A 19,191-nucleotide genomic window follows, 5' to 3' on the forward strand; every position below is an offset into this window, starting at 1 on the left:
AAAATTCATATATTTGTTCTGTGTCTAAAACAATGGAACTATAGTATGAAACAAGAAACTAAAGACTGAAGAAAGCTATCGGAAAGATGCATAGAAACAAAATGACCTATGAAAGTCATGAAAAAATTTAAAAGTACAAATGAAGAAACATATTAAAAAATCTGCACCAGAAATAATAATATAAAACTACCACTGAGATATATTTCTGTGAAATTCAAAATGAGAAAAAAATGTTAAAGGTATACATGTGTTTGTTTCACTATGGCCCTGTTTTCATTTTTAAAGGCCTGAGGATAACAGGATAATTACTATAGAGTTCTAAGGGAAAAAGAACTGTAGCATAAGGATTCTATGCTATATCATGTTTTTATTCATGTTTAAAGCAGCAAAAATTTATTTCCAGATTTGTAAAATATGTAAACCACCTCCACAGCAATTTGGTGAAGGGACAGATTCACCCAAGTTATTTTCCAGCCAGCCAGATGAATCAAAAGCAGAAATAGAGACAAAAACTTCCATCATGATGGAAGTTCTGATTTTTATACCTCTGAAGATTATAATAAACCAAAATGTTTTAAAACTGAAAAGAAATATAAAAAAAAAGTTCTCAGAGCACTGTGACAAAAGTCAAATGAAAACATGAAATATGAAGTATGAAAATACCTGTGGCATTATTTGATGGCCAAGAGAATAATTAATATCATTTCTGGCAAGTAAGAATAATTTCAAAAAGCGTTCAGAAAAATAGTGAGATATATCAGCAATTCAAATGAAAAAAAATTTAATCTCATTTGTAATCAATGAAATACCAAAGAAACCCCACATACAATTTTTAATTTTTTTTATAGTATAGTCAAAGATTATTTTAAATCATTAATCTCCATAGTCAGCAAAACTGCAGAGGCAAACATTTACTAGTTAAGTCTTTTAATTTTTTTTCAAGATTTGTGAGAGAGAAAGAGAAAGCGTGTACGCACAAACAGGGAGAGGGAGGGGCAGAGGGAGAGAGCGCAGCAGGCCTCCTGCTGAGCAAGAAGTCTGCCACGTGGGCTTAGTCCCAGGACCCCAGGATCATGACCAGGGCCAAAGGCAGCAGTGTCACAGTCTGAGCCACTCAGGTGCCCCTGGTAAGCGTCTTTTTAAAACAATTTTACAAGAAATTCTTTACCAGATTCAGCCTAGCAATTTATCTTGGGAAAAGTATTACAGCCCTGGAAAAGCATAATTAAGAATAAATAAAGTACACTTTGTGATCTACATGTAGAACTTCACAACCATTAAGAGTATTAAATTTTCTTAATGACAGGGAAAGTATTCAAGATCTGTTGTATGTGGGTATACTTTCAAATAATAGAATACATTTAAAAATATATAATATATATAATATACATATATTTATACACACACACACACACACACATATAAAGAGTATGCCTAAAAAGATCTTTTATAAATAGGATATAGAATTAATACAAGTATGGATGCATGAAAAGAACAGACTGGCACATAGATGTACTGAGTTGCATTTTCGCACTGCAGTTGCAACATGGATAAGATATACACCTAAATATTAATAGAGGCTATCTATAGGTGGTGAGATTTTCTAATTTTTGTTTATATAAAGATATTTAAGTCATTTTTAAAAATAGAAGTTACTTGCACACCATATGAACCCACAGAAAACATGTGCATGTATTACTTTCCAAGTAGCAGATATTGAGGTGTTCAGTTAAACACTAATGTTAATCTTTAATTTTCGTAAGACACCAACTAATTTAACATTAATAAAATAAATAATTCTTTTAAACCATAGGAGTAAAGACTAGAAAGTTCTTTAATGCCTCTACAAAAGTTACTACTCTCAAGTATAACTCACAACATAAACATAATTCATATAAAAAGCCAACTAAATAAAAGGCTACAAAGATTTTTGGTCTTTTCCCAACTACATCTGCAAATGATGCAGTTATGTAATGGGATATGGAAAATTCTGGTGAGCAGACTACTGGTGAGCACTCACAAGACATTATGTATCTTGTCTATTATTCTTCAACAATTCTATGAGATGTGTGGTAATAATCCCATCTTAACCATGACAAAATGATCAGATAGGTTAGAAAGCTTACTTTAGACTGTAGATAACCAAAGGTTAGATAGGTTAGAAAGCTTACTTTAGACTGTAGATAACCAAAAAGTGGTTGAACACAACGAATTTAACCAGCTCCAAAGTCTATACTATATATACTTTTTTCCATGGAATCAGCTGTCCCTTCTGATATTACAGAGCTGAAACAGCCCAAACCTATTTAGCCCAACTCTCATTTTATAAATGTGGACCAAGAGGAGAGAAATGGACTAGAGAAATAAATTTTCCAAGTTTATGTTGTTAAATATTAGAAGAAAGAAAAAGAACTCCCAAAGTCCATTTCAATGTTTTTTCCAGTATTTTAATTTTTTCCTTCTCTACAAAATAAATAAATAAATAAATAAATAAATAAATAAATAAAAAATAGTAGACTATCAACTACATCCAGAACATTCAGGACTTCCTAATCTTGTTCTTATAGAAAAGCTTGAAGAGAGAGCAAAACTAAAATAAGATCTAGAGAATGATGAAAGATAATCAACACATATTAACAAGTAAAGTAAAGGTTTCTTCCATATTCTACATAGGATTTTAAAAATTTTAAGTAGGGTTTCCCAGTTTTACTTATTAAAGGGAAACAAGACTTGTTACTGAAATAAACACGTAATTTCCTACCTTAACAAAATGTTTGAGTGCCAAATTAGTGTTCATGTTTGTCATAGACATATACATAACTCCATAAATTATAAAGAATTTCAAATGTTCAAAAATGTCATGGAAGCATCTTCCCACTATCCTTGTGTGCCCTCTCGCCATTAAATCTCCTCTCCCTACTAGAAGTTATCTGTATCCTGAATTTATTATCATACTAATGAATTTCATCACATTATTAAACACTTGTGAATCTCTCAACTATATAGATAGAAGCTCACAGATGATATAATAAAGTATATGTACACAGATGTCACCAAAAGTATCAAAGTGAGGAACTCCAAAACTCCATCCCTTCACAAAAAGCAATGAATAGGCTGGCAAAAACTTTTCTGGAACTCTGGAATCAAATGAAAACTTAAAATCAGGAATGGATGATGAAGAATGTAGCTGCTAATTTTCAGGGAGTACGTTTTAGCATACATATAACCATGGCCCCTCCCTAGTTCAGCAGCAACCATGAAGACATCAGCCCATATTCCTGGTACAGGCTGCTGGTACCAGAGGGACCTACACAGACTTTTCTAAAAGAATTGTGGTTGTATGTTTTATCTAGGCTCTAAATCCCTGAAGGATCAGCTCTAGAGCCTGCCTTTGTTTCATATGCCTCAGAGCTTCCATAGTGAAAGTGAGGACTAAGGCAGAGTTCTAAACGGCCTGCCTAAGGAATGTCTTAACAGAGAGCATCGGCTGCAATGCTATAAGTGGTTTCCATGTATTTATGAAAGGCAAAAATAAGTTGAAAATGAAAAGATGGGCAAAGATATACAAATAACCAAAGCAGACATCACTCAAAATTGTTAGAAGACACAGAGAAAGACATACATATTGATAAAAGGATCAAGACAAAACAACTATAAACATGTATGCACCAAACAACAGGATCCAAACTATATTAAGCAAAAACTAACAGAATGGGAGATATATACAATTCTATAGTAATGGCCGAAGGTATCAATAACTGAATCAACAATGCACAGAACAATCAGGAATAATAAACACAAAAACAGAGAACTTGAAGAGCATTAAAAAAAATTAAAACTACAGACACCTATCAACAGAATATATATTCTTTTTAAGTGCACATGGAACAGTCTCCAGTTATACCATATGCTAGGGCATAAAACCAGCCTCTAATAAATCTTAAGACTGAAATCACACTAACCTAGAGGAAATGGACACATTCTTAAAAAAAATAAAAATAAAAATAAAAAAAAGAGAAAACACTGACTTAAAAGCAAACAGAAAATCAGAACAGACCTATAATCAGTAGAGACTGAATCAATAAAAAAAAAAAAAAAAAAAAAAAACAACAAAAAAACACACAAACAAACCCAAAACAAAAAACTTCAAAGCATGACAACTTGAGGAACTCCACAGATTTGCTCTCCAGCAAAAATTTCAAAACTACAACCATTTGTTGTAGTTCTGGAAATAGTCCTGGGGACAAAGAACAAATGAAGAAAGATGTACTCAAGAAAATCTACTAGGGACTGTAAGAAAGGTAAGAGTTTGTGATGTTTGTACCAGGACCTACCTGCCTGATCTCTTTCTCCTAGCTCAGGAAGGCAAGAAACTCCACTACAGACTGATACGACCAAAAGCACAGGGCTCCCTCTCTCTTTCCCCAGTGGGCTCAGGGGTCTCTCTTATTAGGAAAGTTAGGATGTCAACATTTCTCATCCTGCCTCCAGCTACCTATTGCTATAGCTAAGGTACTAGATAGATGTGGCCAAGAAGTATGTGTGAGGAGTGGGGGGCTCTCTCCTTCGATGCAATACACACTGATGGGATGTAGACTCTACCTTTGCATAAAGCTGCTAGAGCAATGGCTGTTACTGTTCCAGCTTCTAAAGTGAGGATTCCACACTGGGAGAGCCAACCCAAGAAGACATGAGGGTACCTTCCCACCCCCATTCCACCAACTGCTTAGATCCTAGAGCAGAGATATCGGGTGAGAAATGCATCACTGTCCCCATTACACACTCAAGCTCTGATCTAGAGATACGCCCTGTGGGATGGTGAATGGAGCCATAAAACATATAGCTTCAAATCTCTTCCCTGAGAAATACTGACTTCATTTGCAAGGGAATGAACAAAAGTGCTCTGAAAAACAATGGAGGTCCTGGTGAAAGGCAACCAGGAGACTGGAGGAATCACTGGACATAAAGACTAAACCACAGGTTTGGCTGGCTGGCTGGTTTGCCAGAGAGAACAAGAAAGGGAGGTAGGTAGAAGTAGGCCTCCTAGAGTCAGAACAAACCTGTAGCACTGACTTTAAAACTATCCTTCCAAAGGAATTCACATTTGATTAGTCTGTGTAGCAATTAATGCCTGAGTGTACTGTTGAAAATGAAAGTGTAATTAGCACTAGATTAGGGGACATTAACAGCTAGCTATATGTGGTCAGGAAGAGAGAGCCTAAAAGAGCCCTGCCAAAACCACTGTCATCCCAGCGTAATTGTAGGAAAACTCAAGGTTGTGCCCCTTCAGGAGAAACGTCCAAAGATTAACATTCTGGTGTGTGTGTGTGTGTGTGTGTGTGTGTGTGTCTGTATGTCTGTGTAAGGGGATGTGGAGGTAGAAGAGGAATGCAGACTCCACTAAAATAACCCAGCCAGACACTAAATAAATGAGATACAGTGCATCCACTAGAAGGGAAAAACCAGCTCCAAGAATTCCTACATTATATAAACATGTCCAGTTTTTAACAAAAATTATGAGATGTGTTAAGAAGAAAGTATGGCTCATATAACAAGAAAAAAGGACATAACAGAAACCAGTTGCAAGAAGATGTTGACTTTAAGAGACAAAATCTTCAAAGTAGCCACTGTAAATAAATATTCCTAAACAACTAAAGGAAGTGGATTAAATACGGAACATCAGTAAAGAGTCAAAAGTTACATATACACAAAAAAGAAATTCTGGAGTTGAAAAGTACTATAACTAATATTAAAATTTCACATATGGGGCTATATTCGTATACAGTAGATATGAATTGGGAGAGGAATTATTACACTTGCACAAAAATCAAGAGATTAGACACTCTAGACATAAAAGAGATGAACAGAGACTCCGAGAAATGTGGGACACTATTAAACACACTGACATACAAAGGAGAGAAGAGACAAAAAGGAGCATAAAAAATATTTGAAGAAATGACTGAAAACTTCCCAAATTTATTGAAAATGATATATGCACATTTAGAAAACTCAACTAACTCCAAGTAGAATAAACACAGAGATCCAAAGACACAGAATAGTAAACATGATGAAAGGCAAAAACAAGAAAGAATAGTCACCACAATGGCTACAATTAAAAAAAAAAAAAAAAAAAGGAGAAGTACTAGTGTGACCAGGTATAGAGGAATTGGAAAACTTGTATATTGCTGGTAGAAATGTAAAATGGTTCAACTACTGTGTAAAACAGTTTGGCACTTCCTCAAAGTTAAACACAGAATTACCCTAAAACCCAGTGGTTTCAGTCCTAGGCATATATCCAAAATAATAGAAAAACAAGTGTTCAAGCAAAAACCTGTACATGAATATTCACAGCAGCACTATTAACAATAGCCAAACATTACTAGCTAAAATCAATCCGCAGGTGAGCAATCCAAAAGACCATCAAGAGATAAATGGAAAAATAAAATGAGGTACGCCCATACAATGAAATTTTATTCATTTTATATTCATAAAAAGTAATGAAGTACTCATCTATGCTACAACATGGATGAACCACAAAACACCATGCTAAGTGAAAAAAAGCCAGACACAAAAGGCCATACATTGTATGGCTTCATTTATATAAAATATCCAGAACAGGCTGATATATGTGTATATGTATATATATGTATACAGACAGACGGAAAGCATAATGGTTGCCAAGGGCTGCAAGGAAGGGGGAGCAGGGAACTGAGTGCTCAATGGGTATGGGGTTTCCTTCTGAAGTAATAAAGTTCTATAACCAGCTAGTGGTGCTGGTTACACAACATCATGAGTGTACTAAATAAACACCATTGAACTATACACTTCAAAACTGTTAAGATAGTGAACTTTGTTAGCTGAATTTTAGTCCATTAAAAAAGTATATGCAATACATGTCCATATTCACATAGACATACTTCTTTTGTGATTAAAAAGGAAATAATTATAAAATTTCTTCTATCATTGCTGAGTCTAAATTAGCTACTAATATATAATAAAATACTAAACAGATTGTTTTTAATGACTCTTAAAAACTACTAAATTTTTTGACATCTGTCTTCAATTGGGTATTAGCTATTAAGTTTCCTAGTGTATTAGGTATCAAGTTTCCATCAATGAAATATGAATTAAACAGCAAAGTAGGGGTACCTGGGTGGCTCAGTTGGTTAAGCGCCTGCCTTCAGCTCAGGTCATGATCCCGGGGTCCTGGTACTGAGCCCTGTATCAGGCTCCCAGTTCTGTGGGGAGCCTGCTCCTCCCTGAGAAGAGTGCGTGTGTGCGCTCTTGTCAAATATAAAAAAAAATTCTTAAAAAAAAAAAAAAACAAAACCCAGCAGTTGTTTTTTTTTTTTTTTAAATCATTGTCTGAAGAATATTATCAAAATTCTATCCAGTCATACAATGGAACTACCATGTTAATGAGATGCCACTTTGTGATATTAATTATCTAGCATTTTATTAATTCTTCAAATAACAAAATGTAAATTACTCTTCAACTGTGAAATACTACCATATTTATGCTAAAAGTTACCTTAACTACATCAAGAAGTTATAAGTGAAAATAGCCTGAAACTGCTAAAGCAATTTTATATACATGATAACTACGATTTTGAAATGAAAGGAAATAAATCAATATGTAACTTAATATATTATGTTCAACAATTTTGCTAAGACTGTTGTCAGGAAGAATAACAAGACTAAAACATGTTTATAAAAATGATAAAGTAATAAATAATGTATGTGTCATAAATTTCTTACTCTCCTTGAATTAAGAATATGATGACTTCGTGGGAGTACAGTAAGTATTTATTATATGCTTAGATATATCATGCACTCTGACCTTGAACCATAAAAATAATTAACATATAGTTTCTATTCTGCAGAAGATTATAATATAGTAGGAGGGACAGACACGTGGTAGCATACTTTCAATATGATGTGACAAGGGAATGTACACAGAAATAATGAAGCACTTTCAAGAAGGATATCCTGAAGATAGTCCCCAAGCTGGATTCTGGAGGAAGCAAATAAATGATAAGAAGACCACAAACTATAGCACAGATTTTAACAGCAAGTGTTCCATGCTGAGACCAGCTTGTGTCATTGTTTTGTCATGGATTCTACAATCTTATAGACATTGGGCCTTTCCTTTCTCTATTAAAGGAATTTTTAAATTTCTCTATTTACTTTCTCATTCCCCTTGTTCGTTAAGTGAATAAAATGAAATTGTGTGTATGCTTACACTCTGCACAAACTGAATACTAGAACAGACATATAATAATGAAAACTTCACAAGTGACATTTGAGGATAAGCAGTAGTAATAAGGGCAGTGGTGGTAAGGGTGATAATGACCCAGACAAATAATTAAGGTATATAAACAGTACTTGAAGGCTATCACAGGGTCTTCTGTTTTGAGCATAACAGAATACCTGGCAGGCAACTTAGGTAACTTAGGTTCTGTTGCTAAAGTAGAAAACCTGAATTAAAAATAAAGTATCTGTTTAAAGACCTCTAGAGCTGCTCAAGCAATCAGGACGGGGATTCCAAGATTCCAGAGAAGAGGGAATAATCTAGAGGTAAACTGATAGATTCTAGCTACATTATTCTCTAAGAGTATCTGCTGCAGTCTAGCTAAAATGCAGAGTGAGAATCCAGGTTTTGCTCAGGTCAAGGGCTACTGCCAAGGGACAGAAATAAAGATTTTGTTCCCCTTGTGGGGTAGGAGATAAAAATAGGATACTTGAGGGGTTAAGACCCTGATTAAAAGTGCCCTTTAAGGTTTCTGCCAAATGCTGACCTTGCATGGAGCAGGAAGCCAAGAAAAAAGCCTCCAAAAAACATAACAAAGTTTTCAGATATTTCATACTGCTGAGAAGATAAGGACTAGATAGAGTTCAGGATCTGCCAGGGAAAGGTACTAGAATAAGGACCTCAGGTACTCATTTGGAAAGCCTGAAAAGGTAAACTGAAAGATGGAGAAAATAGATGAAAACAGAGTTTTATTTTAATGCCTTAAGAAACAATCAAGTGGAAATTCTAGAACTGGAAAAAAACTGAAGTCAACAACAATACCTAAGTCTAAGCAGCAGACTAGACAGCAAAAAATAGAATTAGAAAACTTTTAAAAAACAATAAAAGATACACTAAAGCACAAAAAATATGAAAAATATAAAATACTAGGACAAACTTGAGACACAAAGTCTCACATATGTGAGTGGATCCACAATATTTGAAAAGATAACTAAAAATTTTCAAAAATTGGTCAACAAAACAATAAACTGTAATGTCTTTTAGGACTTAAATATATGTACAATTAAAATGTGTGACAACAATAATGTAAAAGACATGAGGATAATAAGCATTCTAAGGTTCGAGCATTCTTGGGGAATGGTAAGCATAAGTAAAAATATGATAAACAAGGGCACCTGGGTGATGCCATGGGTTAAGTCTCAAACTCTTGGTTTCAGCTCAGGTTGTGATCTCAGGGTTTTGAGATACAGCCCAGAGCGGAGCCCCCTGCCCCTCCTCATCACGCTTTGTCCTCAGCATGGAGTTTGCAGAGATGTCCTCTCCTTCTCCATCTACCCCTCCAACTCGAGCTCTCTCTTTAAAAATTAGTGAATCTTAAAAAAATTATATGATAAACGAAAAGGGAAAAATATAAAAACAGAAAGTGAGACGGTACATAATAAAATAAATAACTACGATTATATATAAATGTTACCTATGCCAGTTATCAGTCAGGTTAAATAAACAAATACTCGAAGACATAACTACTAAGTACAATATCAGATCCTGGAATGGGAAAAATATAGTAGTGGGAATACTGTAGGCAAAAGTAATTCCACCAATGTTAATTTCTTTTTCTTTTAACATTGTTGTTTTATTAAATAATATTGAAGCATTTACATTTAATGGCTGTTTAATATGGGGCTTAATATGGTGTTATGGTGTTAACATGATGGGAGGCTGTGTGAGGAAAGGAAAAAAAATGCCACTATTTGCTGTTTGCAGAAGACATAAACATAAGGGTAAGAAAAGTTTAAATGAAAAGAATGGGAAAATGTATACCTTACAAATCCTATCCAAAACAAAGCAGGTATGCTATACTAGGATCAGACAAAACAGATTTTAAAGCAAGAAGCATTAGGAAACATAAAAGGGAAAGTAATAAAGAGAAAAAAAGGTCAATCACAAGAATGTAATTATTATTTTTTTAAGATTTATTTGAGAGAAAAAGAAAGCATGTGCATAGGAGGGAGGGACTGGCAGTGGGGGGAGGCAGAGGAAGAGAAAAAGAATTCCAAGCAGACTCTCCTGAGCAGGGAGCCCATGTGGCTCAATCTCAAGATCCTAAAATCATAATCTGAGCAGGACACCAAGAGTTGAATGCTTAACACACCCCAGGCACGCACAAGAACATAATTCTAAATATGTCTGCATGCAATAGGATTTTGCTTTCAAAAATCATTTAAGAGGACACGTTAATTCCCTCAACAAGTGAAAGAACAACCTTAATGACATATATACACACATATATAGGGAGAGAACATGGCACTCAATAGCAAAAGAATCAAAAGTCTTCTCAACTGCACAGAAAACATTTACTGAAACTAACCATATTATTGCAATATAAAGAAAGCCTTGCAAATAAATTTCAGGTCACAATGAAGTCAGAGTATGAATCTTTATCATACTAAAATTAAGTCAAAAATTAATAAGGAGAAGAAAAGTAAAAAATTAAATCCCCAGAAATTAAAATAGCATTGCAAATCTATTGGTGAAACAGAAATCACAATGGGAATCAGAAAATATTTTGAACTTATATTAAAGATAAGGAATTTCCAAACTTGTAAGATGCAGCTTACAATTGATGCTTAGGAAATTTATAACCTTTCATGAATATACCAGAAAAAGAAGGCTGATAAATCAATGACTTAAGCTTCCAACAACAGACGCTAGGGAAAAAAAGTTAAGCTCAAAGAAAGCAGAAGAAATAAAGGTATAAGCAGAAACTAATGACTAGGGGAAAAGATACAACAGAGAAAATACAAAGCCAAAAACTAGCTCTTTGAAAAAATAGTAAAATTAATAACTTTCTAATCAGGGAAAATAAAGAGGACACAAATTTACAGCACCAAAAATGATGCCATAAATGATGAGGCTATTATGAAAATGTTACTATTTAGTTGGTAATTCAGATAAAAAGAGAAACTATTTGAAAAAACATAACTTACCAAAACTGATCAACAGAAAGAAAAAAATCATAAATAGTCCTATTTTGATTAAAGCTGAATTCATTATTAAAAACTCTCCACAGGGCAGCCTGGGTGGCTCAGAGGTTTAGCACCTGCCTTCCGCCCTGCCTTCGGCCCAGGGCCTGATCCTGCAGACTCGGGATTGAGTCCCACGTTGGGCCCCCTGCATGGAGCCTGCTTCTTCCTCTGCCTGTGTCTCTACCTGTCTCTCTCTGTATCTCTCATCAATCAATAAATAAAATCTTTAAAAAATAAAAATAAATAAAAGCACTCCACAATGAAAACTTCCACAGATGGCTTTACTGTATAAGCTGTTCCCCAGAACAGGACACAAAAACAAATTTAACAGTATGTTTGATGAAACCAGTGTTAACTTTTATACCAAAATCTGTCAAGCACATTTTAAGAAAGGAAGATAAAGAAAATCTCTCATGAACACAGATGTAAGAACCCTAAATAAATAGCAAAATCAAACCTACCACCGCATAAAGAGTATACTATTTCACAACGAATGGGGCTTTATTGGGATCCCTGGGTGGCGCAGCGGTTTGGCGCCTGCCTTTGGCCCAGGGCGCGATCCTGGAGACCCGGGATCGAATCCCGCGTCGGGCTCCCGGTGCATGGAACTCATTAAGTCCACTTGAATAAAACAAGAATAAGCTTTGAAAAAGTGGTCAGAAAAGATTAATTCTTGCAATTCTTATACATGGCCATAACTGATGCGTGAGTGCAAAGTAAAGGATAAAAGACTACTTTCGAGGAGATAGACCAAAAATACAAAGAACATAGGAAATAAGAGAAACTAAGGACCTGAAGGTCAGGTTGAAGAGAGAATATTCACCTAATAGGTGCTCCTGAAGGAAATAAAAACAAGAAAAATGGGACATATAAAAAGGAAAAAAAAGAAAGCGAAGCTACTACCATGATCTGAAGGAAGACACAAGTTTACAGACTGCCCTCACCAAGTTTCAACATACTCATTGAAGAAAGTATCTATTCATAGACATATCTTAGTAAAACTGCTCAATTTCACCATGTTATCTACAAAGGAACAAGTTACACTGAAATCTGGATAAAGCTTTTAAGATTCATAAGGAGAAAAAATTTAAACTTAGGATTCCATATTTAAATTTATTCATTAATGCAAGCCAAATAATGGATATTTTCAGACAACAAATACTTGAAATTTGTCAGCCTATATAGATAATTACTCAATGAGGTATTCTGAACCCAAAGAAATCCAAATGCTTTTTGCATGACACACCTTTATGAGTGAAAACCATCTGAACATATGCTCTCAGTATACATGTTTATAAATAAATATACCATTATACTAATATATTTGTGTATTATAAAGCATATCAAAATAATTAAAAAATAATCAGATAAACATATAATTTCAGATAATATTCTGACACCCCTTAAAATTATTGTGTATCATCCTCTTTAATGTGGATGGATGCTTCATTTTGAAGACCACAGTTCTAAATCAAATGAAAAATCCAAGGGGAAAAAAACATGGAATTGAAGAACAGAACTGAACATGTCTCAGAAGAAGAGAAGGAAATTGAAAAGAACTAAAGGAGAATCTACAAAAATTTGATATTTGAAAAATTTTCAATTGCAGTTTTAATGTACACAGGATTACATTTCGTTCTCTTTGAGACCATTCTATTTTGTTCTACAGGAAGTGTTAAATAACCACATTGTAAATATTTCAAGGTTTAAAATTTTTAGTATTGATCTATAAATAAAGCAGAAAAGAATATACAGTTAGAAAAGAAAATGTAAATACCTTAATGATATAAAATTAACAATGACTAATTGGAAGATGAAGGGAGTATGGAGAGGACCAAGGCTATCTATCATTCCTAGAGGTAATACTATCCAGAGCTAAAAAAAAAAAGAAAAAAAAAAATAATAATAATAAAAACCACTAACAGAAATAAAAGCAGTCCCATTTACAGAAAGGTGGAACTGGGAGTGGGAAGATTACTTCCTATCCTTTTCACTCTCATGTAACATGAATCTCAACAAAATTAGGACTTCTATTTTTAAAAAGTAGCATTAGCCAGGAGGGGGGAGCAGTATATAATACAGTATGCCCATTTATTTTATTATTATTTTCTTTAGTATGCCTATTTAGAAAACTGAAATTCATTACTCATTTCCACAGCTCACATTAAACACTCCTATTATCATCTCCATCACCCCCTTCATTTAAGTGCATTTTACTACTTAATGTACTATGATCTCAATGAAGGTTTTTTGTTTTATCTATTTCTGTACTGCAAAGCCTCAGTGTGTAAAAGAGGAAGAAGGATTAATTATATGGCTTCAGGGAATTAATGGAATAGCTAATTATAACTAATATACATACATGAGAACAGAAAAGTCATCTTGTACTTCCCACTGCTTAGAAATCTAAAGTTCACTAAAATGTGTATACCACGAGAGAAAAGTCTCCTCTTCCAAACAGAAAGTTACTGACACTCAGTAGAATAATTTAACTCAGTGGTAGTATATCCAGACACAGTGCTGAGAAGAATCTTTGGGGGAAGGAGCAGATGGTGATAAATACACCAATGGCAATATTTTAAACTTTCAAGAAAAAAACTGGCTATAGATGGGGAGAGCATTCCTTCTTCCTGGCGATAAGGGGAATACCAAAAGAGCTGCAGGGAGTAGGAGGAGTACAAGGACACCAGGAGCCATGGCTGCTGTTGATGAAATTATATGGGGCCTTAGTCTTAAAGAAAAAAAAAAAATGCATGGGGTTGAAACAATACCTTTGTTTACCTTATAATCTACTTGCCTGGGCTTTTAATTCTTTCCTATTTTGACTACTGAGAGGCTTAAGTAAAACAACTGTCTTATAGTTTGAACTATAATATCAAAAGCAGAAGAATATTGGTAATTTTATATGATCCAGCTTAATGGTCCCGGTATCTAGAATCACCCAGAAGGGTTGTTAAGCCAGAATGCTATGCCCAAACTCAGAATTAATGATTTAGTGGGTCTGAATTGGGCCCTAGAATGTGCATTTCTAACAAAGATCTGAGGTGGAACTGGTGCCGCTGATCTAGGGATCTCACTTTGAGAACCACTATCCGAGTATGAGGGTTCGATCGGAAAGCTATTAATATTATAAATACAAAAAAAAAAAAAACCCTCATCATCATTACCCTAACTATCCAGGTGTCCCAGCTCTGACTAAATCTTTCACTTTACTTAAGTGTTATCCTGCAGGATTAGGTCAGCTTTCAATTTTTTTTCCAGGGTCTTATGGACTCTTCTTTTGAAATTCACAACATCTGATCACTGAAAGTAAGTAGGTAATTTAATTGCATACATACATGGAAACTTTACAAGGATAGGCAAAACACAGACATTTAATGACAATTCTTTTTCTATTTGATGATTCCTAAAGGTCATTAATACATTGTGGTGAAGGTATCTACAGAGATTTAAAGCCTCTGCTTATTGCTGCCTCGTCAACACCAAAGTCCTCCCTTAAAACAAAAACCAAAAACGGGATCCCTGGGTGGCTCAGTGGTGTGGCACCTGCCTTTGGCTCAGTGGTGTGGCACAATCCTGGAGTCCTGGGATCCCCGCATCGGGCTCCTGGCATGGAGCCTGCTTTTCCCTCCTCCTGTGTCTCTGCCTCTCTCTCTCTCTCTCTCTCTGTGTGTGTGTCTATCATGAATAATAAATAAATCTTAAAAAAAAAGAAACAGACTAAAAGTCAACCCCTGCATATGCACATTGTAACTTCAAAAAAAAAATCACTGCATTTCTGTTGCTTTATTAAAATTTCAGAGAAAGGATTAAAAGTAAAAAATTATTTAACAACAATCCTAGATATAGATACGCCATTTTCCGTAACAACAGATAAAAATGGGGGAAAATAAGCTCTTGGGTCCGTGTATTCTATTCCTAGCCATTTTCTGCAAACACTGAGCTTTAGCTATACAAAGAGTCTGGGGAAAGTATCATTAAGTCCCACCCGGTTCTACAACGACTTAATACAGTAAAACTCATACCCTGTAGACTAAGACTTACTTGGTATCACCACATAATTTCCTCACACTGCGATGAACTTCTTTAAAAAAATAAATAAACTACAGATCATTTCAGAACGAGATTGCTTTTCCTACAGCATAACATAATTAAGGACACTCTGGATCTCTGGAACTACTTTTAAAAATCATTTGCAAACAACTACAATTTTATGTCCTGTGAGTTGCTGCAAGTTTAATTGTTTTCTTACTACTTATGTAATACGTCAAATACAAGCACAATCAAGAAAAATATAAGCCTATCTGCAAATATATATTTTACTTTTTAAAAGGAGGTTATTTCCAGAAATCTCATAAAGACAGGAGGGGTTTTTAAAAATCAGCTTTCATTAGCATGACAGTTTTTAAGCATGGTTAATAACCTCATAAGGTAAGATTTTAAATTGTGAACTCAAAAGGGGTGAGACTTTTGAGTTTGAGCAGTCAGGAGACTATTCATTCAAAGTGGCCAAGTTGCAAAACATTTGTTTTTTCATTTTTTTAAAATCAATTATTCATTCCTTTAGTCTCTCTCGTATTCACTGACGCATTGGGGAACCTACACTCATTTAGACCCTACTGAAACTAGGAAGGAAGATAGATAGCCCCTGACCTCATAATTTGAACTAGATCTTGTAGGTCTCTTAGGGAAAAATCTTCCATAATTTCAAACGTGCTTAAGAGAACAAACAAAATGTAAAAAACCTGATCATGTCTTTTTTGGTAAAAATTTCAAAAAGCTAAAACTAAATGTTGTTACCCAAATACACGTGTGTGTGTGTGTGTGTGTGTGTGTGTGTGTGTATATGTATTTTTTAAAGTAGTCTCTTTGTCCAGCGTGGAGCCCAATGCAGGGCTTGAACTCACAACCTGGAATCAAGACCTGAGCTGAAATCAAAAGTTAGACGCTTAACTAAGCTACCCAGGTGCCCCTATATGTATATACTTTAAAGTAGCCCAAGTACAACTAAGGGAACAAGATCATCTAGATACTTTTAATACCAAAGCATTACCTTGAGTTCACGATAGTCTCTAAAATCAAGTTTACTTAGGCATTAGTCTAATTTTTGAAAATTTTAGCAATGGCTTAAAGATCCTAACAAGACAATCAGAAATTACCTATGCATAATTTGTTTTGTTTAAAATGTATGAAAAGCATGACAATATATGCCATAAACTTTTTGATATAATTTAAAAATGTTAATTTGCCTAATTCAAGAACTAATTTATAAGTTACAGTACCATACCACACTTCTTTTACCCAACTCAAAGTAGTAAATTATCTCAATTAACAAATGATAATTTAATCTTATCCTTTCTATAAGCACCAAGACTTTAATCTGTACATCTTAATTGCCACCTCTTCTATAAAACTTTTACTAACCAATCTATAACCCCACATCATATTTCCTCAGTAAAATGAATTATTCTCTAACTACTCAAGTACTTGTATAACCAATGCCTCTTGCGTAGAACTTATTGTAGTTATTAGTACAATAATCCATAAGATTTTACTTTACACTTCAGAACTTTACTCTTTCACGTATTAGCTAATTGGATCCTCTAAACAACCCTGTGAAGTAGATACTTCTATTTTGCAGATAAGGAAACTGAAACACAGAAGCAACGTGATTCATGGTCATACAGTTAAGAAACAACAAAGTAGTCAAAAATTAAATCCAAGGGTTTTAGTTGATAATACACTTTTTCTTTATATATATATATATATATATATATATATATATATATATATATATATTTAAAAATTTTACTTATTTATTCATGAGAGAGACAGAGAGACAGGCAGAGACATAGGCAGAGGAGAAGCAGGTTCCCTGCAGGGAGCCTGATGTGAAACTTGATCCCAGGACCCTGGGATTACGACCTGAGCCAAAGGCAGATGCTCAACCACTGAGTCGCCCAGGTGTCCCATAATACAACAATTTTTCTAATTCATCAAATATGCCTAACTAGTTAAGAGTATTGTATTTTTATATTTATGTAACCATGGCTTCATGCCGAAGGCAACAGATAGCAAGGATATACTACCTGGTTTGAGTTAGCTATGGAAAAAGTATTATATATTTTCTAGGCAGCATATAATTTATTGCCACCTAGAAAACTAAGTAGCAAATATAATTTTGTATTACAGAATGATCCAGGAAATACCATCAGGGTTTTAAGAATTTGGTTTCTGGTATTAGACTTAAATTCAAAGCCTGAAGCTGTGTGAGGTCTCTGGGCCTCGGTTTTGTTTGTAAAATAATAATAAATGGTAATACTTCAACAAATGAAGTAATAAATGGCAATTACCTCATATGACTAGTGTACTATGTGGAAATGTATAGAAAACATCTAGATTGCGCCTGGTATACAGAAAGCGCTGAATAAATGTTTATTGCACATACCAATATTAAACTCAAAGATAGAACTAGTTTACAAGACAGTAACAGTCTCATAAACTAAGAGGAGCAGAGTCCAATTTCCTCTAAATATGTTATTTTCAGGTCTTATTTTTGTTTTTTCAACCTTTATCACTTGGCTGTCCAACAAATTGTATCAGCTATTAACTGCTGCTCTCACATTGCTTATCTCTAATGGCTTCAGTTCCTTTTCAATGTAATGTGGAGGTATAACTGGAAAAAGAATGATGTCCAAATGTCTCTTAGGAATCATGTAACATTCAAGGAAACTTTTTTTTTTTTAAGATTTTATTTATTCATGAGAGACACACACACACAGAGGCAGAGACACAGGCAGAGGGAGAAACAAGGCTCCATGCAGGGAGCCCGATGTGGGGCTTGATCCGGGGTCTCCAGGATCAGGCCCCGGGCTGAAGGCGGTGCTAAACCCCTGAGCCACCCAGGCTGCCTGCAAGGAAACTTTCTGGTGTAATGAAAATGTCCTGTATCTTGACTGGGCTGTTGTTACACAGGTGAATATATTTGTTAAAACTCACTGAAATAGGGATCCCTGGGTGGCGCAGTGGTTTGGCGCCTGCCTTTGGCCCAGGGCGCGATCCTGGAGACCCGGGATCGAATCCCACGTCGGGCTCCCGGTGCATGGGGCCTGCTTCTGCCTCTGCCTATGTCTCTGCCTCTCTCTCTCTCTCTCTGTGTGACTATCAAAAATAAAAAAAAATAAAAAAAATAAAATGAAGGCAAAGCTCTTTAAAAAAAAAAAAACTCACTGAAATATAACTGGAAGACCTGTATATAAAACAATGGAAATTTTTTAAAAATAAGGACTTATAACCCTTGAACAAGTTACTTTTCTTTTCTGGCCCTTAGCATCCTCATCTTCAGAAAGAAGAATTCCTCACCCAGGAAGATTTTAGTGAGTATTAAAGGAGATAAGGTCTGAAAAGTACTTACAGTAGTTTCTGCAGTTAGTTGCCAATTCTGGATCCACTAAAATTAACCCTAGACTTTTTCAAATTTACCTAAGTCCTAAAACAAGGATTCAAGACAAAAGCTGTATTTCCCTTTTCTTACTTTTCCCAACTTTGATTGGTGTTTTTGCGCTCAGTTATGTTTTGTTTTTATTTTTTACAAAGTCATACTCTTTAGCTTTCATATTTCTCTTCCTGCTCTACGTTTTGCAGGGATCAAAACTTTTTACCTTTAAAGTGAAGACTTCTGTACCCGTCTTGCCCAAAGCTAATCAATCTACTACTATTCCTTCCTCCAAGAGTTTAGTGCTTCAATGACAAAACACAGAAACCCACTGCCAGAGATAAGAATTTTAATAATTGTCTAGAGATCTGAAAGATATACAATTTTGAAATGTCATCTAGTCAGCCTCTGAAAATCAAGAATAGTCTCCAAATATTTCAGCGACCCTTAATAACCCACTAAGAAACTACCATCCACTG

The 19,191-nt window shown here is 34.8% G+C and overlaps 1 protein-coding gene across 4 annotated transcripts in view; it reads right to left on the reverse strand.

Moving 5' to 3' along the window:
* LOC129514558 (speckle-type POZ protein-like) overlaps window positions 1-19,191 on the reverse strand; it is a 64,119-nt gene that overhangs the window by 26,120 nt on the left and 18,808 nt on the right. The window lies entirely within an intron of this gene.

Source organism: Nyctereutes procyonoides, unplaced genomic scaffold, assembly GCF_905146905.1.
Source record: "Nyctereutes procyonoides isolate TBG_1078 unplaced genomic scaffold, NYPRO_anot_genome, whole genome shotgun sequence".
NCBI lineage: Eukaryota > Metazoa > Chordata > Mammalia > Carnivora > Canidae > Nyctereutes > Nyctereutes procyonoides.